This window comes from Cervus canadensis, chromosome X (genome assembly GCF_019320065.1).
Source record: "Cervus canadensis isolate Bull #8, Minnesota chromosome X, ASM1932006v1, whole genome shotgun sequence".
In the NCBI taxonomy this organism is placed as follows: domain Eukaryota; kingdom Metazoa; phylum Chordata; class Mammalia; order Artiodactyla; family Cervidae; genus Cervus; species Cervus canadensis.
Window position 1 is genome coordinate 3,458,134 of NC_057419.1, and position 24,440 is coordinate 3,482,573.

Sequence of the window (24,440 nt, forward strand, 5' to 3'; positions counted from 1 at the left end):
GAAGATTCACAGTGATCTGTTCAGAGCCCCTGAGGACACGTCCCCATAGAGCCTCACTGTCCTGCTTTATGAGGTCAGCAAGTCTCTTTCCCACGCAATGGTTGCCCTTTGAGAATTTTGACTTCACAAAGCCCCATCCTGACATATCTAGTGGAGGATGGGGAGCAATTCTGATGATTTTGTGGGAGAAATGAGGCATTAGTAATGCCCTAAGGAGGCCACGAAACACACCCGCGAACCTCAGCTCTTTGTCAATCTGTTGGGTCACACAGCAGGCAGAGTGCATCTCCTCCCAACCTTGCCCCACAGCCACACTCCTCGGGCATTCATTCCGTTCTCTCTCAGCTTTCACCATTATCTAGCTTTTCATATCTTGCCTAAACTCCCTGCATGACAATTTGGTTGTGTTTAAGTGTCTGTGGAAGCAAGAATCATTGCTCGTTCATCCTGCAGTTTGGCTTAATGCACCTTGAAGACCATTGAATTCTGGGCCAGCCGACAGCAAGCTTTCCATCCCGCCTCCTTGGCTCAATATTCCCAGAGCTCACCTACATTTTCTGGTCTCCATGAGAAACCCTTGTCTTCAGGCTGTGAGAATGCAGTGAATACACTTGCCCTTGCTCCACATGGAACTGTCTGGTTTCAAGTCTAGGGCTCAGGGTCACCTCACTAGGAGTACTACCTAGGCTTTGGTTTGAACAGGGTGATGGGGAAGGGTCAGAGAAATGCATGTTTCAGCATTTGCTCGGCGATCGCATACAGGAAATGCCCACCTGTGGCTGATTAGTATTACCAGCAAGTAGTGGGGCTTTCCCAGATCTGTGTGAGCCTCGTGAGCAAAGGTCTTCTCAACACGTGCACTCACAAATCTCTTTGCTTCTCTTGTCTTCTTGCAGGAAGCTCCCTTGGAGCTTACCTCACAGCCAAACCAAGGTGGAATTCATTTCCATGAGCAGCTGCCACAAGCTTCCAGCTTCTTGGATGAAACAGTGAATCATCCTGTCCTGTGCATCTAGTTCCCATGGTCTCTCATTGAGCTGGTTGGCTCTGGAGGAAAGGGGAATGGTTTGTGTGCTCCACCTCAGTCCTCGTTTTTCCAATTGATTCATAGTGTTAACCAGCCTGAGGTGCATCCCTGGGGACAGTATTTTGGCTTAGTGTGTCTTCCTGGGTTTCCTGGGAAGTGTTCACATCCTGTTGTCCATTAGTTGCTTACTCACCCAGGGTCCATCACACTGCTGAATATTTTAAGAGGTAGAAAAAGCATGCCGTAAACAAACCCAAAAGATAACTCTTAGAATTTTTCAAAGATGTTAAAACCTGATAGAAAAATGGGCAAGAGGCAGGAGGCAACAGTTTAAAAGAAAGACGTATCACTGGCCTTTAAATTGATGAAGACATGTTGAAAGACATGAGCAGCCAATTCACAGGAAGAGTATGGAACTAGACCGGAATTACGTTAAGAACATATTAAATCTAACGAAGGTGAGAAAAATCATACAAAATTCCCTTGAGAACTGAAACTCAGGCAGAAGTGGCATAGATTTCAGTAACTGCAGACAGAGACATTAGGATACTTGGAATAAATGTGTTTTGTGTGTTCTAAAAATAAGGAGCGTCATGGAAATCCTAAAATAGACCCCATTTGATCTTACAGATATGAAAACCATAGTGTCAGATGAAGCCCATTGTAATGGTTTCCTGATTGGCCAGATAGTAAAAAAAAAAAAATAAATAAAACAACCCACCAGAAACATTGGAGACCAGGATTGAATCCCTGGTTTGGGAAGATCCCCTGGAGGGGGGAATGGCAGCCTGCTCCAGTATGCTTGCCTGGAGAATCCCCATGGACAGAGGATCCTGGCGGGTTACAGTCCATGGGGTCACAAAGAGTTGACCACAAATGAACTAGAAAGGATGGCACAGTGCAGCATATTGAATGTTTCTGAAAGAAATTCAGGTAGGGAGGAAAGAGGGAGAAAGCTAAACAAGGGAAATGAAATTAAGGAAAGAAAATCTTCCATTGCGGGTGAGAATAGAGCAACCAGAGATGTCCCCCAGGAGGACAGCACCCCACATGTCCATCTGAGCACTCTCAGCCGGTTTGAAACAACCATATCCAACTTTAGTTCCACTCCTTCAACCAAACTCATGTGTAGGGTTTACCACTAACAGGCTAATAGTCATCATGGTTTCTGTTCATTAAAATCCTGATTCACCCAGAAGTGAAAAAGACACGTGTGCCCCAATGTTCATCACATCACTATTTACAATAACGAGGGCATGGAAGCAACCTAGATGTGCATCAGCAGACAAATGGGTAAGAAAGCTCTGGTACATAGACACAATGGAATATTGCTCAGACATTAAGAAGAACACACGTGAATCCATTCTAATGAGGTGGATGCAACTGGAGCCTATTATACAGAGCGAAGAAAGTGAGAAAAAAATACCAATACACTATACTAAGGCATATATATTGAATTTAGGAAGTTGGAGATGATAACCCTATATGGGAGACAAAAAAAGAGACACGGATTACAGAACAGTCTTTTGGACTCTCTCGGAGACAGTGAGGTTGTGATGATCTGAGAGAAAAGCATTGAAACAAGTATATTATCATATGTGAAAGGGATAGCCAGTCCATGTTCCATGCATAAGACATGGTGCCCAGGACTGGTTCACTGGGCTGACCCAGAGGGATTGGATTGGGAGGAAATTTGAGGGGGATCAGGATGGGGAATACATGTAATCCCATGGCTGATTCATGTCAATGTATTGCAAAACCACCACAATATTGTAAAGTAAATACCCACCTATTATATTAAATAAAATAAAAGAAAATAGAATCCTTTGATAAATAGAGCCTAATCAGTAATGACTTTTTGACCTCCAAAAACGCCCTTCTTTTCCTTCCTTCCCTCCTTCCTCCCCCCTCTTTCTTTCCTTTTCTTTCTGATTATACAACTGTTAAAGCCTCCTTTCCAGTTATAGTTATGACAAAGTCCTGGCTTTACTCCTCATGTTGTACAATGCATCCCTGAGCTCACCTTCCACCTAGTTATCACTGCGTGCCTCCCACTCCCCCACATCTCTATTGCCCCGCCATCCTCGCCTCCCCACTGGTAAACAGTAGATGCTTCTCTCCATTTGTACACCTCCATTATTATCATATTCTCTACTTTGTGGTACGTTTACATTCTATTAGTGATATCATACAGTATTTGTCAATTTCTGTCCGAGTGATTTTGCTCAATATTCTACCTTCCATGTTGTTGCAAATGTCAGTATTCAATTCTTTTAATGGGGCAGCTCCTTTGTATGCCTTATGAACAAATGGCACTGCCCCTGCACACACGACACAGCTCCCCAGCTAAGTGTCCATCTCTGCACTAGCAGAGAGAAATTCCAAGTCCTCTTCCTCTTCTCCCATGGGAAATGTGTCTTTGAAGCTCAGTCTGGATCCAGTTCTTCCCCTTACTTTCTGGCAACCTTGACCTTTTGATCCCATCTCCAAGTCCACAGAAACCATCTCCCTCCCTCCTCACACACTTATCACTTCCCTGTCCTCTCTGCCCCACACTATCAGAGAACTCAGAGACAAACATAATTTCACATCAGCTTGATTATTTTTTTTTTTTAATTTTCGTTATAAGTGTATGCAGTTGCTATAATATTCAGCATCTGTACATTTGGCCAGTACTCAGGAGCCAGATCCCCAATCATTTCAGATGTGTGTAGGCATGCCCCGACATCACTGGCTGTTCACTGGTCCAGCTGGAATGGCAGGGGTCTCAATGGTCTCTGGGACCTCCTCTGGTTAATTCTGATTAACTGGGAATGCAGGGGTCTCTATGGTCTCTGGGAACTCCTCTGATTGATTCTGATTAGGTGGAATGGCAGGGGTCTCCATGTTCTCTGGGGCATCCTCTGGTTCATTCTGATTAACTGGAAATGCAGGGGTCTCCATGATGTCTGGGACCTCCTCTGATTCATTCTGATTAGTTTGAATGGCAGGGGTATTCATGGCATCTGGGTCCTCCTCTGCTTCATTCTGATTACCTGGAATGGCAGCGGTCTCCATGGTCTCTGGTACCTCCTCTGTTTCCTTTTGATTCAGCTGTTCATTCGCCTTGGAACGCTGGCTACAGAGCTTTGAGCATGTGATTTTCTTAAGCTTTTTTTTGTGGCGGGACATTTCAGAGATGTTTTCTTGGGCAGCTTTGCCAGATAGGGATTATTCGCCCTCATGGTTACCCTGGCCACCTGGAGAAAAAAAGACAGGAGCAAGAATGGCACTGGTTTAGTGAAGAGTGTGAAGACATGTGGGAACGATGGCTTCAGGAGAAGAGGAGTGGGCAGAGAAGGGTTATGTGCTAGGCAAGGACAGGGAAGGGTGTCTTCTGGGGTGGTGTCGATGGGCAAGAGGAGGTTGGCTGGGTTCCGTTCACCTTGACATTTTTTGATGGACCTCAATAGAAAGGAAGTTTTCATCTTCTCCTGGGTAACAGGAGGGGGGTGTTCCGTAACTTCTCTGGAGTCTTGTAGCTTCCCAGTCACCTCAATCATTTTGAGGACTCACAGTGTTCTGCTCAGAGCTCCGGAGAACCCCTATATAAACAGGTCCACATGGAGCCTCACCCTCATCCTTTATGAGATCAGCAAATCTCTTCCCCATCCAATGGTGGCACTGGGTGAGCTTTGACATCACAAAGCCCATAATGACATGTCTAGCGGAGGATGGGGAGCAATTCAGATGATTTGCTGTGAGAAATGGGGCATTAGTAATCCCCTCAAGAGGCCTCCAAACTACCTGCCATCCTCACCTCTATGTCAACTCTGATGGGTCACACAGCAGGCAGATTACATCTCCTCCAAATCTTGCCCCACTGCCACACTGCTCGGACATTCATTCTGTTCTCTCTCAGCTTTCACCATTATCTAGCTTTTCATATCTTACCTAAACTCCCTCCATGACAACTAGGTTGTGTTTAAGTGTCTGTGGAAGCGAGAATCATTGCTCCTTCTTCCTGCAATGTGGTCATAATGCACCTTGAAACCCATTGAATTCTGGGCCAGCTGACAGAACCATTTCCATGCCGCCTCCTTGTCTCAGTGTTCCTGGAGCGGGCCTCCATTTTCTGGTCTCCAGTCAGAAACCCTTCTTTACAGGCTATGAGAAATCAGTGAATACCCTTTTCCTTGCTCCACACGGAGCTGTCTCATTTCAAGTCTAGAACTCAGGGTCACCTCACTAGGAGTACTACCCAGGCTTGGTTTTGTACAGGGTGAGGGGAAGGGACAGAGAAATGCATCTTTCAGGTTGAGCTAAGGGATCCCATGCAGGAAATGCCCACCTGCGGTTGATTAATATTCCCAGCAAGTGGTGGAGCTTGCCCAGCGATGTGTGAGCCTTGTGTGCCAAAGTCTTCTCAACACGTGCCCTCACGAATCTCTTTTCTCATCTTGTTTTCTTGCTGGAAGCTCCCTTGGAGCTTAGCTCATAGCCAAAACCAAGGTGGAATTCATTTCCATGAGCAGCTGCCACAAGATTCCAGCTTCTTGCACAATACACTGAGTCATCCTGTCCTGTGCATCTAGTTCCCATGGTCTCTCATTGAGCTGGTTGGCTCTGGAGGAAAGGGGAAGGGATCGTGTGCTCCACCTCAGTCCTCATTTCCCCAATTTTCTCCTAGTGCCAACCAGCATGAGTTGCACCCCTGGGGCCAGTTTGTTGGCTTAGTGGGTCTTCCTGGGTTTCCTGTGAAATGTTCACATCCTGTTGTCCATTTGTTGCTTGCTAACCCAGGGTCCATCACACTGCTGAATATTTTAAGATGTAGAAAAAGCACGCCATAAACAAACCAAAGTATGACTCTTAGAATTGTTAGAAGATCTTAAAACCTGATAGAAAAATGGGCTTGAGGCACGAGGCAACACTTTATAAGAAAGTTGTATCACTGGCCTTTAAATTTATGAAGACGTATTTAAAGACATGAGCGGCCAATTCACAAGAAGATTTGGAACTAGCCCGGAAACACGATAAGAACATATTAAATCTAACGAAGGTAAGAAAAATCATACTAAAATTCCCTTGAGAACAGAAACTCAGGCAGTATTGGCATAGATATTAGTAATTGCAGACAGAGACATTAGAATACGTGGAATAAATATGTGTTGTGTGTTAGAAAAATAAGGAGAGTCATGGAAATCCTAAATTAGACCCCATTTGATCTTACAGATATGAAAAACATAGTGTCAGATGAAGCCCATTTTAAGGGTTTCCTCATGGAACAGACAATAAAAAAATAAAAAATAAAAAAAACCCACCAGCAACATGTGAGTCCAGGAATAAATCCCTGGGTTAGGAAGATCCCCTGGAGGGTGGAATGGCACCCTGCTCCAGTATGCTTGCCTGCAGAATCCCCATGGACAGAGGAGCCTGGCGGGTTACAGTCCATGGGGTCACAAAGAGTTGGACACGGCTGAACAATGAAGCACGGCAAAGTGCAGCACATTGAATGTTTGTGAAAGAAATTCAGGTAGGGAGGAAAGGGGGAGAAAGGGAAAGAAGGGAATTGAAATGAAGGAAAGAAAATCTTCCGATGCTGGTGAGAACAGAGCAACCAGAGATGTCCCCCAGCAGGACAGCACCCCACGTGTCCATCTGAGCACTCTCAGCCAGTTTGAAACAACCATCTCCAACTTTGGTCAAACTCTTAACCAAACTCATGTGCAGGGTTTACCACTAACAGGCTAATAGTCATCATTGTTTCTCCTCATTCAAATCCTGATTCAACCAGAAGTGAAAAAGACACGTGTGCCCCAATGTTCTTCACAGCACTGTTTACAATAACCTGGGCATGGAAGCAACCTAGATGTCCATCAGCAGACAAATGGGTAAGAAAGCTGTGGTACCTAGACACAATGGAATATTGCTCAGCCATGAAGAAGAACACATGTGAATCCATTCTAATGAGGTGGATGAAACTGGACCCTATTATACAAAGCGAATTAAGTCAGAAAGAAAAACACCAATACACAATACTAAGGCATATATATTGTATTTAGGAAGTTGGAGATGATAACCCTATATGGGAGACAACAAAAGAGACACGGATTTACATAACAGTCTTTTGGACTCTGTGGGAGACGGCGAGGGTGGGATGATCTGAGAGAAAAGCATTGAAACAAGTATATTATCATATGTGAAATGGATAGTCAGTCCATGTTCAATGCATAAGACAGGGTGCCCAGGACTGGTTCACTGGGCTGACCCAGAGGGATTGGATTGGGAGGAAGATGTGAGGGGGAATCAGGATGGGGAGTACATGTACTCCCATGGCTGATTCGTGTCAATGTATGGAAATAACCACCACAATATGATAAAGTATATACCCAGTAATGAAAATAATTAAAATTAAATAAAATAAAATAGAATCCTTTGATAAAAAGGGCCTAATCAGTATTGACTTTTTGAAATCCAAAAACGCCCTTCTTTTCCTTCCTTTCTTCCCTTCTTCCTCCCCCTTCTTTCTTTCCTTTTCTTTCAGATTATACAACTATTAAAGCTAGGTTTCCATTTATAGTTATGACAAAGTCCTGGCTCTATTCCCCATGTTGTACATTGCATCCCTGAGCTCATCCTCCACCTAACTAGCACTGCATGCCTCCCACATCTGTATTTCCCTGCCATCTTCCTCTACCCGCTGGTAACCAAGGTATGCTTCTCTCTATTTGTGCACCTCCATTATTATCATATTCTCTACTTTGTGGTATGTTTACATTCTATAAGTGATATCAAACAGTATTTGTCAATCTCTGTCTGAGTTATTTTACTCAATATTCTACCTTTCAAGTTGCTGCAAATGTCAATATTCCATTCTTTTGATGGGGCAGCTCCTTTGTATGCCTTTTGAAAAAATGGAACTGCCCCTCCACACACGACACAGCTCCCCCGCTAAGTGTCCATCTCTGTACTTGTACAGAGAAACTCCAAGTCCTCTTCCTCTTCTCCAATGGGAATTGTGTCTTTGTATCTCAGTCTGAAACAAGTTCTTCCCCCTACTTTCTGGCAAGCTGGACCTTCTGGTCCCATCTACAACTCCACAGAAGCCATCTCCCTTCCTCCTCACACACTTATCACTTCCCTGTCCTCTCTGCCCCACACTATCAGAGAACTCAGAGACAAACATAATTTCACACCAGCTTGATTTTATTTTATTTTCGTTATTAGCGTAAGCAGTTGCTATAATATTCAGCATCTGTACTTTTGGCCAGTACTCAGCGGCCAGAGCCCCAAGCATTTCAGATGTGTGTAGGCATGCCCCGACGTCACTGTCTATTCACTGGTCCAGATGGAATGGGACGGGTCTCCATGGTCTCTGGGACGTCCTCTGGTTCATCCTGATTAACTGGAAATTCAGGGGTCTCTATGGTCTCTGGGACTTCCTCTGATTCATTCTGATTAGGTGGAATGGCAGGGGTCTCCATGGTCTCTGGGACCTCCTCTGGTTCGTTTTGATTAGCTGGAATTGCAGGGGTCTCCATGGTCTCTGGGACCTCCTCTGGCTCAGTCTGATTAACTGAAAATGTAGGGGTCTCCATCGTCTTTGGGACTTCCTCTGATTCATTCTGATTATTTGGAATGGCAGGGGTATTCATGGCGTCTGGGACCTCCTCTGTTTCCTTCTGATTACCTGGAATGGTAGTGGTCTCCATGGTCTCTGGGACCTCCTCTGGTTCCTTCTGATTCAGCTCTTCATTCGCCTTGGAACTCTGGCTGCAGAGCTTTGAGCATCTGATTTCCTTAACCTTTTTTTGTGGTGGGAGTTTTCAGAGAAGTTTTCTTGGACAGCTTTGCCAGAATGGGATTATTCACCCTCACAGTTACCCTGGCCACCTGGAGTAAACAAGACAGGGAGCAAGAATGGCACTGGTTTAGGGAAGAGTGTGAAGACAGGTGGGAGCGATGGCTTCAGGAGAATGGGTGTGGGCGGAGAAGGGTTATGTGTCAGGCAAGGACAGGGGAGAGTGTCTTTTGGGGTGGTGTTGATGGGGAAGAGGAGATTGGCTGGGTTCAGTTCATCTTGAAATTTTTTTCTGGACCTCAATAGATAGGAGGTCTTCATCTTCTCCTGGGTAACAGGAGGTGGATGTTCCATAACTACTCTTTAGTCTTGTGGCTTCCCAGTCATCTCAGTCATTTGGAGGACTCACAGTGGTCTGGTCAGAGCCCCTGAGCAACCTTATATATACCCGTCCCCATGGAGCCTCACCCTCATGCTTTATGAAGTCAGCAAGTCTCTTTCCCAACCAATGGTAGCACTGGGTGAGCTTTGACATCACAAAGCCAATCCTGACATGTCTAGCAGACGATTGGGAGCAATTCACATGATTTGCTGTGAGAAACGAGACACAAATAATGCCCTAAAGAGGCCTCAAAACTACCTGCCACTCTCAGCTCTATGTCAACTCTGATGGGTCACAAAAAAGGCAGAGTGCAACTCCTCCCAACCTTGGTCCGCAGCCACACTCCACGGGCATTCATTCTGTTCTGTCTCAGCTTTCACCATTATCTAGCTTTTCATATCTTGCCTAAACTCCCTCCATGACAACTAGGTTGTGTTTAAGTATTTTTGGAAGTGAGAATCATTGCTCGTTCGTCCTGCATTGTGGTCTTAATGCACCTTGAATCCCATTGAATTCTGGGCCAGCCGATAGAAACCTTTCCGTGCCGCCTCCTTGTCTCAGTGTTCCTGGAGCGGGCCTCCATTTTCTGGTCTCCAGTCTGAAACCCTTGTATACAGGCTATGAGAAATCAGTGAATAAACTTTTCCTGGCTCCACACGGAGCTGTCTTGTTTCAAGTCTAGGACTCAGGGTCACCTCACTAGGAGTACTACCCAGACTTGATTTTGAACAGGGTGAGGGGAAGGGGCAGAGAAATGCATCTTTCAGGTTGAGCTAAGGGATCCCATGCAGGAAATGCCCACCTGTGGTTGATTAGTATTCCCAGCAAGTGGTGGAGCTTGCCCAGCGATGTGTGAGCCTTGTGTGCCAAGGTCTTCTCAACACATGCCCTCACAAATCTCTTTGCTCCTCTTGTTTTCTTGCTGGAAGTTCCCTTGGAGCTTACCTCACAGCCAAAACCAAGTTGGAATTCATTTCCATGAGCAGCTGCCACAAGCTTCCAGCTTCTTGGACGATACACTGAGTCATCCTGTCCTGTGCATCTAGTTCCCATGGTCTCTCATTGAGCTGGTTGGCTCTGGAGGTAAGGGGAATGGATTGTGTGCTCCACCTCAGTCCTCGTTTTTCCAATTGACTCGTAGGTTCAACCAGCCTGAGCTGCACACCTGGGGACAGTCTGTTGGCTCAGTGGGTCTTCCTGGGTTTCCTGTTAAATGTTCATATCCTGTTGTCCATTTGTTGCTTACTAACCCAGGGTCCATCACACTGCTGAACATTTTAAGACGTAGAAAAAGCATGCCATAAACAAACCCAAAGTATGACTCTTAGAATTGTTAGAAGATCTTAAAACCTGATAGAAAAATGGGCAAGAGGCACGAGCCAACACTTTATAAGAAAGATGTATCACAGGCCTTTAAACTTATGAAGACATGTTTAAAGATATGAGCAGCCAATCCACAAGAAGAGTATGGAACTAGCCCTGAAACACGTTAAGAACATATTAAATCTAACGAAGGTAAGAAAAATCATACTAATTTTCCCTTTGGAACTGAAACTCAGGCAGTACTGGCATAGATATTAGTAATTGCAGACAGAGACATTAGGATACTTGGAATAAATGTGTTTTGTGTGTTCTACAAATAAGGAGAGTCATGGAAATCCTAAATTAGACCCCATTTTATCTTACAGATATGAAAAACTTAGTGTCAGATTAAGCCCATTTTAAGGGTTTCCAGATGGCCCAGATAGTAAAAAAAAAAAAACAAAAACAAAAACAAAAACAAAAAAAAACAAAAAAAAAAAAACGCACCAGCAACATGTGAGACCAGGATTCAATCCCTGGGTTAGGAAGATCCCCTGGATGGTGGAATGGCACCCTACTTCAGTATGCTTGCCTGCAGAATCCCCATGGACAGAGGAGCCTGACGGTTACAGTCCATGGGGTCACAAAGAGTTGGACACGGCTGAACAATGAAGCACGGCACAGTGCAGCACATTGAAAGTTTGTGAAAGAAAGGCAGGTAGGGAGGAAAGAGGGAGAAAGGGAAAGAAGGGAAATGAAATGAAGGAAAGAAAATCTTCCGATGCTGGTGAGAACAGAGCAACCAGAGATGTCCCCCAGCAGGACAGCACCCCACGTGTCCATCTGAGCACTCTCAGCCAGTTTGAAACAACCATCTCCAACTTTGGTCCCACTTCTTTAACCAAACTCATGTACAGGGTTTACCACTAACAGGCTAATAGTCATCATGGTTTCGCCTCATTCAAATCGTGATTCACCCAGAAGTGAAAAAGATACATGTGACCCAATGTTCATCACCCCACTGTTTACAATAACCAGGGCATGGAAGCAACCTAGATGTCCATCAGCAGACAAATGGGTAAGAAAGCTCTCGTACATAGACACAATGGAATTTTGCTCAGCCATTAAAAAGATCACATGTGAATCCATTCTAATGAGGTGGATGACACTGGAGCCTACTATACAGAGCGAAGTAATTCAGAAAGAAAAATACCAATACATTATACTAAGGTATATATTTATTGAATTTAGGAAGAGGGAGATGATGACCCCATATGGGAGACAGCAAAAAAGACAAAGATTTACATAACAGTCTTTTGGACTCTGTAGGAGACGGCGAGGGTGGTATGATCTGAGAGAAGAACATTGAGACGTGTATATTATCATATGTGAAAGGGATAGCCAGTCCATGTTGGATGCATAAGACAGGCTGCCCAGGACTGGTTCACTAGGCAGACCCAGAGGGATTGGATTGGGAGGAAGATGTGAGGGGGAATCAGGATAGGGAATAAATGTACTTCATTGGCTGATTCATGTCAATGTACGGCAGAAGCCACCACAATATTGAAAAGTAAATACCCACCAATAGAAATAAATAAAATAAAATAAAATAGAACCCTTTGATAAAAAGTGCCTAATCAGGATTTGCTTTTTGACCTACAAAAATGCCCTTCTTTTCCTTCCTTTCTTCCCTCCTTCCTCCACCCTCTTTCTTTTCTTTTCTTTCTGATTCTACAACTGTGAAAGCTTGCTTTCCATTTATAATTATGACAAAGTCCTGGCTCTATTCCCCATGTTCTACAATGCATCCCTGAACTCATCTTCCACTTAACTATCAGTGCATGCCACCCACTCCAACACCTCTATATTGCCCTTCCCTCTTCCCCTCCCCACTGGTAACCAGTAGATGCTTCTCTATATTTGTGCACCTCCATTATTATCATATTCTCTACTGTGCGGTATGTTTACATTCTATAAGTGATATACAGTATTTTTCAATCTCTCTCTGAGGCATATTACTCAATATTCTACCTTCCATGTTGCTGCAAATGTCAATATTCCATTCTTTTGATGGGGCAGCTCCTTTGTATGCCTTTTGAACAAATGGCACTGGCCCCCACACAAGACACAGATCCCCAGCTAAGTGTCCATCTCTGCTCTCACCCTGAGAAACTCCAAGTCCTCTTGCTCTCCTCCCTTGGGAAGTGTGTCTTTGAAGCTCAGTCTGGAACCAGTTCTTTCACCTACTTTCTGGCAACCTGAACCTTCTGATCCCATCTCCAACTCCACAGAAGCCATCTCCCTCCCTCCTCACACACTTATCCCTGCCCTGCCCTCTCTGCCCCCTACTATCAGAGAACTCACAGACAAACATAATTTCACATAGCTTTTTTATTATCGTTATTAGTGTATGCAGCTGCTCTAATATTCAGCATCTGTATTTTTGGCCAGTACTCAGCGGTCAGTACCCCAAGCATTTCTGAGCTGTCTAGCCATGCCCCAAAGTCACTGGTTGTCCACTGGTCCAGCTGGAATGGGAGGAGTCTCCATGGTCTCAGGGACCTAGTCTGTTTCATTCTGATTAGCTGGAAATGCAGGGGTCTCCATGGTCTCTGGGACCACCTCTGATTCAATCTGCTTACCTGGAATGGCAGGGTCCTCCATGGTCTCTGGGACCTCCTCTGGTTCACTCTGATTAGCTGGAATGTCAGAGGTCTCCATGGTCTCTGGGACCACCTCTGGTTCCTTCTGACTCCCTGGAATGTCAGGGGTCTCCATGGTCTCTGGGACCTCCTCTGGCTCCTTCTGATTTAGCTGTTCATTCTCCTTGGAACTCTGGCTACAGAGCTTTGAGCATCTGATTTTCTTTAGCTTTTTTTGTGGTGGGAGTTTTCAGAGAATATTTCTTGAGCAGCTTTTCCAGGATGGGATTACTCACCCTCACGGTTACCCTGGCCACCTGGAACAAAGAATACAAGGCGCATTAATGGCACTGGTTTGGGGAAGAGTGTGAAGACAGGTGGGAACGATGGCTTCAGGAGTAGGGGTGTGGGCAGAAAAGGGTTATGTGCCAGGCAAGGACAGGGGAGGGTGTCTTCTGGGGTGGGGTCAATAGGCAAGAGGAGTTTTGCTGGGTTCAGTTCACCTTGACAGTTTTTTCTGGAGCTCAATGGATAGCAGGTCTTCATCTTCTCCTGGGTAACAGGAGGTGGGTGTTCCATAACTACTCTGGAGCCTTGTGGCTTCCCAGTCACCTCAGTCATTTGGATGACTCACAGTGGTCTGCTCAGAGCCCCTGAGCACCCCTATATATACCTGTCCCCATGGAGCCTCACCCTCATGCTTTATCAGGTCAGCAAGTCTCTTTCCCAGCCAATGGTGGCCCTGAGTGACCTTTGACATCACAAGCCGCATCCTGACATGTCTAGCGGAGGATGGGGAGCAATTCAGATGATTTGCTGGGAGAAATGAGGCATTTGTAATGCCCTAAAGAGGCAGCCAAACTCACCTGCGACTCTCACCTCTATGTCAACTCTGATGGGTCACACAGCAGGCAGAGTGCATCTCCTCCAAACCTTGCCCCACAGCCACACTGCTCTGGCATTCATTCTGTTCTCTCTCAGCTTTCACCATTTTCTAGCTTTTCATATCTTGCCTAAACTCCCTCCATGACAACTAGGTTGTTCTTAAGTGTCGGTGGAAGCGAAAATCGTTGCTCTTTCGTACTGCAGTGTAGACTTAATGCACCTTGAAGGCCATTGAATTCTGGGCCAGCCGACAGAAACATTTCCATCCCGCCTCCTTGTCTCAGTGTTCCCGGAGCTCGCCTCCATTTTCTGGTCTCCAGTCGGAAACCCTTGTGTTCAGGTTGTGAGAATGCAGTGAATACACTTGTCCTTGCTCCACACTGAGCTGTCTCTTTTCAAGTCTAGGACTCCCGGTCACCTCACCAGGAGCAGTACCGAGGCTTGGATTTGAACAGGGTGATGGGGAAGGGGCAGAGAAATGCATGTTTCAGGTTGTGCTGGGGGATCCCATGCAGGGAATGCCCACCTGCTCTGACTAGTATTCCCACCAAGTGGTGTGGCTTGCCTAGAGCTGTGTGAACCTTGTGTGCAAAGTTCCTCTCAATGCGTGCCCTCACAAATCTCTTTACTCATCTTGTATTCTTGCTGGAAGCTCCCTTGGAGCTTAACTCACAGCCAAAACCAAGGTGGAATTCATTTCCATGAGCAGCTGCCACAACCTTCCAGCTTCTTGGACGAAACACTGAGTCATCCTGTCCTGTGCATCTAGCTCCCATGGTATCTCATTGAGCTGGTTGGCTCCGGACGAAAGGGGAATGGACTGTTTGCTCCACCTCAGTCCTCGTTTTCCCAATCGACTCGTAGGGTCAACCAGCCTGAGGTGCCAGGTCAACCAGCCTGGGTACAGTATGTTTGCTTTGTGGGTCTTCCTGGGTTTCCTGTGAAGTGTTCAAATCCTGTTGTCCATTTGTTGCTTACTCACCCAGGGTCCATAACACTGCTGAACATTTAAGAGGTAGATAATGCACGCCGTAAACAAACCCAAAAGATGACTCTTAGAATTTTTAGAAGATCTTAAAACCTGATAGAAAAATGGGCAAGAGGCATGAGCCAACACTTTATTAGAAAGATGTATCCCTGGCCTTTAAATTTACGAAGACATGTTTAAAGACATGAGCAGCCAATTCACATGAAGAGTATGGAACTAGCCCCGAACCACGTTAAGAACATATTAAATCTAACGAAGGTAAGAAAAATCATACTAAAGTTCTCTTGAGAACAGAAACTCAGTCAGAAGTGGCATAGATTTTAGTAATTGCAGACAGAGACATTAGGATACTTGGAATAAATGTGTTTTGTCTTTCTGAAAATAAGGAGAAGCATGGTAATCATAAAATAGACCCCATTTGATCTTACAGATACTAAAAACATAGTGTCAGATGTAGCCCGTTTTAAGGATTCCCTGATGGCTCAGATAGTAAAAAATAAATAAATAAATAAACAACAACAAAAAAATACACCAGCCACATGGCAGACCAGGATTCAATCCCTGGTATGGGAAGATCCCCTGGAGGGGATGAATGGCATTCTGCTCCAGTATGCTTATCTGGAGAAACCCCGTGGACAGAGGAGCCTGGCCAGTCTAGAGTCTATAGGGTCACAAAGACTTGGACATGGCTGGACAAAGAAGCACAGCACAGCGCAGCACATTGAATGTTTTTGAAAGAAATTCAGATAGGGAGGAAAGAGGGAGAAAGGGAAACAAGGGAAATGAAAGGAAGGAAAGAAAATCCTCCATTGCTAGTGAGAACAGAGCAACCAGAGATATCCCCCTGAAGGACAGCACCCCACATGTCCATCTGAGCACTCTCAGCAGGTTTGAAACAAGCATCTCCAACTCTGGTCCCAATCCTTCAACCAAACTCATGTGCAGGGTTTACCACTAACAGGATCATAGTCATCATGGTTTCTCCTCATTCAAATCCTGACTCGCCCAGAATTGAAAAAGACAAGTGTGCCCCATTGTTCATCACAGCACTGTTTACAATAACCAGGGCATGGAAGCAACCTAGATGTCCATCAGCAGACAAATGGGTAAGAAAGCTCTCGTACATAGACACAATGGAATATTGCTCAGCCATTAAAAAGATCACATGTGAATCCATTCTAATGAGGTGGATGACACTGGAGCCTACTATAAAGAGCGATCTAAGTCAGAAAGAAAAATACCAATATATTATACTAAGGTATATATATATATTGAATTTAGGAAGAGGGAGATGATAACCCCTTATGGGGACAGCAAAAAAGACAAAGGTTTACATAACAGCCTTTTGGATTCTGTGGGAGACGGCGAGGGTGGGATGATCTGAGAGAAGACCATTGAAACATGTATATTATCATATGTGAAAGGGATAGCCAGTCCATGTTCGATGCATAAGACAGGGTGCCCAGGACTGGTTCACTGGGCTGACCCAGAGGGAATGGAATGGGAGCAACATGTGAGGGGGAATCAGGATAGGGAATAACTATACTTCCATGGATTATTCATGTGAATGTACGGCAAAAACCACCACAATATTGTAAAGTAAATACCCACCAATTGAAATAAATAAAATAAAATAAAATAGAACCCTTTGATATAAAGGGCCTAATCAGGGTTGACTTTTTGACCTACAAAAAGCCCTTCTTTTCCTTTCTTTCTTCCCTCCTTCCTCCACCCTCTTTCTTTTCTTTTCTTTCTGATTCTACAACGGTGAAAGCTTGCTTTCCATTTATCATTATGACAAAGTCCTGGCTCTATTCCCCATGTTGTACACTGCATCCCTGAGCTCATCTTCCACTTAACTATCACTGTGTGCCTCCCACTCCCCCACCTGTGTATTGCAAAGCATTCTTCCCCTCCTCGCTGGTAACCAGTAGATGCTTCTCTATATTTGTGCACCTCCATTATTATCATATTCTCTACTTTGCAGTATGTTTACATTCTTTAAGTGATATCATGCAGTATTTGTCAATCTCTGGCTGAGGTATTTTACTCAATATTCTACCTTCCATTTTGCTGCAAATGTCAATATTCCATTCTTTTGATGTGGCAGCTCCTTTGTATGCCTTTTGAACAAATGGCGCTGGCCCACCACACACGACACAGATCCCCAGCTAAGTGTCCATCTCTGCTCTCACCCAGAGAAACTCCAAGTCCTCTTGCTCTCCTCCCATGGGAATTTGTCTTTGAAGATCAGTCTGGAACCAGTTCTTTCACCTACTTTCTGGCAACCTTGACCTTCTGATCCCATCTCCAACTCCACAGAAGCCATCTCCCTCCCTGCTCACACACTTATCCCTGCCCTGCCCTCTCTGCCCCCTACTATCAGAGAACTCACAGACAAACATACTTTCACATCAGCTTGATTTTATTTTATTTTCGTTATTAGTGTATGCAGTTGCTCTAACATTCAGCATCTGTATTTTTGGCCAGTACTCAGCGGTCAGTACCCCAAGCATTTCTGAGCTGTCTAGCCATGCCCCGATGTCACTGGTTGTCCACTGGTCCAGCTGGAATGGGAGGAGTCTCCATGGTCTCAGGGACCTAGTCTGTTTCATTCTGATTAGCTGGAAATGCAGGGGTCTCCATGGTCTCTGGGACCACCTCTGATTCAATCTGCTTACCTGGAATGGCAGGGTCCTCCATGGTCTCTGGGACCTCCTCTGGTTCACTCTGATTAGCTGGAAATGCAGGGGTCTTCATGGTCTCTGGGACCTCCTTTGGTTCCTTCTGATTACCTGGAATATCAGGGGTCTCCATGGTATCTGGGACCTCCTCTGGCTCCTTCTGATTTAGATGTTCATTCTCCTTGGAACTCTGGCTACAGAGCTTTGAGCATCTGATTTTCTTAAGCTTTTTAGTGGTGGGAGTTTTCAGAGAAGTTTTCTTGGGCAGCTTTGCCGGATAGGGATTATTCACCCTCACGGTTACCCTGGCCACCTGCATCAAAAAATACATGGAGCAAGAATGGCACTGGCTTAGGGAAGAGTGTGAAGACAGGTGGGATCGATGGCTTCAGGAGTAGGGGTTTGGGCAGAAAAGGGTTATGTGCCAGGAAAGGACAGGGGAGGGTGTCTTCTGGGGTGGGGTCAATAAGCAAGAGGAGTTTTGCTGGGTTCAGTTCACCTTGACAGTTTTTTCTGGAGCTCAATGGATAGCAGGTCTTCATCTTCTCCTGGGTAACAGGAGGTGGGTGTTCCATAACTACTCTGGAGCCTTGTGGCTTCCCAGTCACCTCAGTCATTTGGATGACTCACAGTGGTCTGCTCAGAGCCCCTGAGAACCCCTATATATACCAGTCCCACTGCGCCTCACCCTCATGCTTTATGAGATCAGCAAGTCTGTTTCCCAGCCCATGGTGGCCCTGGGTGAGCTTTGACATCACAAAGCCACATCCTGACATGTCTAGCGGAGGAAGGGGAGCAATTCAGATGATTTGCTGGGAGAAATGAGGCATTAGTAATGCCCTAAGGAGGCCGCCAGACTCACCTGCCACTCTCACCTCTATGTCAACTCTGATGGGTCACACAGCAGGCAGAGTGCATCTCCGCCAAACCTTGCCCCACAGCCAGAATCCTTGGACATTCATTCTGTTCTCTCTCAGCTTTCACCATTCTCTAGCTTTTCATATCTTGCCTAAACTCCCTCTATGACAACTAGGTTGTTCTTAAGTGTCTGTGGAAGCGAAAATCGTTGTTCTTTCGTTCTGCAGTGTAGTCTTAATGCACCTTGAAGCCCATTGAATTCTGGGCCAGCCGACAGAAACCGTTCCATCCCACCTCCTAGTCTCAGTGTTCCCGGAGCTCGCCTCCATTTTCTGGTCTCCAGTTGGAAAGCGTTGTCTTCAGGTTGTGAGAATGCAGTGAATACGCTTGCACTTACTCCACACGGAGCTGTCTCCTTTCAAGTCTAGGACTCAGGGTCACCTCACCAGGAGTAGAACCGAGGCTTGGGTTTGAACAGGGTGATGGGGAAGGGGCAGAGAAATGCGTGTTTCAGGTTGTGCTGGGGGATCCCATGCAGGAATTGCCCATCTGCATTTGATTAATATTCCCAGAAAGGAGTTGGCTTGCCCAGAGCTGTGTGAGCTTTGTGTGTACAGGTCTTCTCAACACGTTTCCTCACAAATCTCTTTTCTCATCTTGTTTTCTTGCTGGAAGCTCCCTTTGAGCTTACCTCTCAGCCAACACCTAGGTGGAATTCATTTCCATGAGCAGCTGCACAAGCTTCCAGCTTCTTGGACGAAACACTGAGTCATCCTGTCCTGTGCATCTAGTTCCCATGGTCTCTCATTGAGCTGGTTGGCTGTGGAGGAATGGGGAATGGATTGTGTACTCCACTTCAGTCCTCGTTTTTCCAATTAACTCGAAGGGTCAACCAGCCTGAGGTGCACCCCTGGGGACAGTTTTTTGGTTTAGTGGGTCTTCCTGGGTTTCCTGTGAAGTTTTCACATCCTGTTGTCCATTTGTTGCTTACTCACCCAGGGTCGATCACACTGCTGAACATTTTAAGAGGTAGAAAAAGAACACCGTAAACAAACCCAAAGATGATTCTTACAATTCTTAGGTGATCTTAAAAGCTGATAGAAAAATGTGCAAGAGGCACGAGCCAACACTTTATAAGAAAGATGGATCACTGGCCTTTAAATTTATGAAGACATATTTAAAGACATGAGTAGCCAAATCACAAGAAGAGTATGGAAATAGGACTGATCCACGTTAAAAACATATTACATTGCATGAAGGTTTGAAATATCATACTAAAATTCTCTTGAGAACTGAAACTCAAGCAGAAGTGGCATAGATTTTAGTAATTGCAGATGGAGACATTAGGATACTTGGAATAAATGTGTTTGTGTGTTCTAAAAATAAGGAGAGTCATGGAAATCCTAAAATAGACCCCATTTTATCTTACAGATATGAAAAACATAGTGTCAGGTTAAGCCCATTTTAAGGGTTTCCTTATGGCTCAGATATTAAATAAATAAATAAAAAACCCACCTGCAACATGGGAGACAAGTATTCAATCCCTGTGTTGGGAAGATCCCCTGGAGAGGGGAATTGCAGCCTGCTACAGTATGCTTGCCTGGAGAATCCCCATGGACAGTGGAGCCTGGCAGGCTAGAATCCACTTGGTCAAAAAGAGTTGGACACGGCTGAATAATGAAGCACAGCCCAGATCAGCACATTGAATGTTTGTGAAAGAAATTCAGTAGGGAGGAAAGAAGGAGAGAAAGGGAAAGAAGGGAAATGAAAGGAAGGAAAGAAAATCCTCCGTTGCTGGTGAGAACAGAGCAACCAGAGATGTCCCCCAGCAGGACACCACGACACATTTCCATCTGAGCATTCTCAGCCGGTTTGAAACAACCATCTCCATCTTTGGTCCCACTCGTTCAACCAAACTCTTGTGCAGGGTTTACCAGTAACAGGCTAATGAGGTTTCGCCTCATTCAAATCCTGATTCACCCAGAAGTGAAAAAGGCACGTGTGCCCCAATGTTCATCACAGCACTGTTTACAATAACCAGGGCATGGAAGCAACATAGATGTCCATCAGGAGACAAATGGGTAAGAAAGCTCTCATACATAGACACAAGGGAATATTGCTCAGCCATTAAAAAGAACTCATGTGAATCCATTCTAATGAGGTGGATGAAACTGGATCCTATTATACAGAGGGAAATAAGTCAGAAAGAAAAACACCAATACACTATACTAAGGCATATATATTGAATTTAGGAAGATGGAGATGATAACCCTATATGGGAGACAGCAAAAGAGACTCTGATTTACAGAACACTCTTTTGGTCTCTGTGGGAGAAGGCGAGGGTGGAATGATCTGAGAGAAGAGCATAGAAACATGTATATTATCATATGTGAAAGGGATAGCCAGTACATGTTTGATGCATAAGACAGGGTGCCCAGGAATGGTTCACTGGGCTGACCCAGAGGGATTGGATTGGGAGGAAGATGTGAGGGGCAATCAGGATGGGGAATTCATGTACTCCTGTGGCTGAATCATGTAACTGTATGGCAAAAACCACCACAATATTGTAATGTAAATAACCACCAATTGAAATAAATAAAATAAAATAAAATAGAATCCTTTGATAAAAAGGGCCTAATCAGTATTGACTTTTTGACTTCCAAAAACTCCCTTCTTTTCCTTCCTTTCTTCCCTCCTTCTTCTGCCATCTTTCTTTCCTTTTCTTTCAGATTATACAACTCTTAATGCTTCCTTTCCATTTATAGTTATGACAAAGTCCTGGCTCTATTCCCCATGTTCTACAATGCATCCCTGAGCTCATCTTCCAACAAACTATCACTGCTTGCCTCCCACTCCCCCACCTCTGTATTGCCCCGCCCTCTTCCCCTCCTCCCTGGTAACCAGTAGATGCTTTTCTATATTTGTGCACCTCCATTATTATCATATTCTCTACTTTCCGGTATGTTTACATTCTTTAAGTGCTATCATACAGTATTTGTCAATCTCTGTCTGAGGTATTTTACTCCATATTCTACTTTCCATGTTGGGGAAAATGTCAAAATTCCATTCTATTGATGGGGCAGCTCCTTTGTATGCCTTTTCAACAAATGGCACCCCCCCCCCCCACATGACACAGCTCTCCATCTAAGTGTGCATCTCTGCACTGGCACAAAGAAACTCCAAGTCCTCTTCCTCTTCTCCCATGGGAAGTGTGTCTTTGAAGCTCAGTCTGGACCAGTTCTTCCCTCTACTTTCTGCCAAACTGGACCTTCTGGTCCCATCTCCAACTCCACAGAAGCCATCTCCCTCCATCTTCACACAATTATCCCTGCCCTGCCCTCTCTGCCCCCCACTATAAGAGAACCAGAGACAAATATAATTTCACATCAGCTTGATTTTATTTTATTTTCGTTATTAGTGTATGCAGTTGCGATAATATTCAGCATCTTTACTTTTGGCCAGTACTCAGCGGCCAGACCCCCAAGCATTTCTGAGGTGTCCAACCATGCCCCAAAGTCACTGGTTGTTCACTGCTCCCTCTGGAATTGCAGTGGTCTCCATGGTCTCTGGGACCTCCTCTGGTTCGTTCTGATTAGCTGGAATGGCAGGGGTCTCCATGGTCTCTGGGACCTCCTCTGGTTCATTCTGATGAGCTGGAATCGCTGGGGTATCCATGGTCTCTTGGCCCTGCTCTGTATCATTCTGATTAGATGGAAATGCAGGCATCTCCATGGTCTCTGGGACCTCCTTTGTTTCCTTCTGATTACCTGCAATGGCAGGGGTCTCCATCGTCTTTGGGACCTCCTCTGGTTCCTTCTGATTCAGCTGTTCATTCTCCTTGGAATGCTGGCTACAGAGCTTTGAGCATCTGGTTTTCTTAAGCTTTTTTTTTTGTAGTAGCAGTTTTCAGAGAAATTTCTTGGACAGCTCAGCCAGAATGGGATTCTTCATCCTCATGATTACCCTGGCCACCTGGAGAAAACAAGACAGGGAGCAAGAATTGCACTGGTTTAAGGAAGAGTGTGAAGACAGGTGGGAACGATGGATTCAGGAGGAGGGGTGTGGACAGATAAGGGTTTTGTGCATGGCAAGGACAGGGGATGGTGTTTTCTGGGGGTGGTCGATATACAAGAGGCTGGGTTCAGTTCACCTTGAAAGTTTTTTCTGGAATTCAATTGATAGGAGGTCTTCATCTCCTCCTGGGTAACAGGAGGTGGGTGTCCCATAACTACTCTGGAGCCTTGTGGCTTCCCAGACAACTCTGTCATTTAAAGGACTCACAGTGGTCTGCTCAGAGCCCCTGAGCACCCCGATATATACCCGCCCCCATGGAGCCTCACCCTCATGCTTTATGAGGTCAGCAAGTCTCTTCACCAGCCAATGGTGGCCCTGGGTGAGCTTTGACATCGCAAAGCCCCATCCTGACATATATAGCGGAGGATGGGGAGCAATTCAAATGATTTGCTGGGAGAAATGAGGCATTAGTAATGTCCTCAAGAGGCCTCCAAACTCACCTATCACCGTCACCTCTATGTCAACTCTGATAGGTCAAACAGCAGGCAGAGTGCATCTCCTGGAAACCTTGCCCCACAGCCACACTCCTCAGGCATTCATTCTGTAATCGCTCTCAGCTTTCACCATTATCTAGCTTTTCATATCTTGCCTAAACTCCCTCCATGACAACTAGCTTGTGTTTAAGTGTCTGTGGAACAGAGAATCATTGCTCGTTCGTCCTGCAATGTGCTCTTAATGCACATTGAAGCCCATTGATTTCTGGGCCAGCCGACAGAAACCTTTCCATCCAGCCTCCTTGTCTCAGTCTTCCCGGAGCTCGTCTCCATTTTCTGGTCTCCAGTCGGAAACCCTTGTCTTCAGACTGTGAGAATGCAATGAATTCACTTGCCCTTGCTGCACACAGAGAAGTCTCATTTCAAATCTAGGACTCAGGGTCACCTCACTAGGAGTATTACCCAGGAGTGGGTTGAACAGGGTGATGGGGAAGGGGCAGAGAAATGCATGTTTCATGTTGTGCTGGGGGATCCCATCAAGGAAATGCCCATCTGCGGCTGATTAGTATTCCCAGCAAGGGGAGTGGCTTTCCCAGAGCTGTGTGAGCCATGTGTGCAAAGGTCTTCTCAACACGTGCCCTCACAAATCTCTTTTCTCCTCTTGTTTTCTTGCTGAAGGCTCCCTTGGAGCTTACCTCACAACCAAAACCAAGTTGGAATTCATTTCCATGAGCAGCTGCCGCAAGCTTCCAGCTTCTTGGACGGAACAGTCATCCTGTCCTGTGCATCTAGTTCCCATGGTCTCTTATTGAGCTGGTTGGCTCTGGAGGAATGGGGAATGGATTGCGTGCTGCACCTCAGTCCTCATTTTTCCAATTGACTCGAAGGGTCAACCAGCCTGTGGTGCACCCCTGGGGACAGTTTGTTGGCTTAGTGGGTATTCCTGGGTTTCCTGTTAAGTATTCATATCCTGCTGTCCATTTGCTGCTTTCTCACCCAGGGTCCATCACACTGCTGATCATTTTAAGAGGTAGAAAAAAAGCACGCCATAAACAAGCCCAAAAGATGAATCTTAGATATCATACAGTATTTGTCAATCCCAGTCTGAGGTATTTTACTCAATATTCTACCTTCCATGATGTTGCAAATGCCAATGTTCCATTCTTTTGATGGGGCAGCTCCTTTGTATGCCTTTTGAACTAATGGCACTAGCCCCCCACACACGACACAGCTCCCGAGCTAATGTCCGTCTTTGCACTCGCACAGAGAAACTCCAAATACTCTTCCTCTTCTCCCATGGGAAGTGTGTCTTTGAATCTCAGTCTGGAACCAGTTCTTCCCTCTACTTTCTGGCAACCTGGAACTTGTGATCCCATCTCCA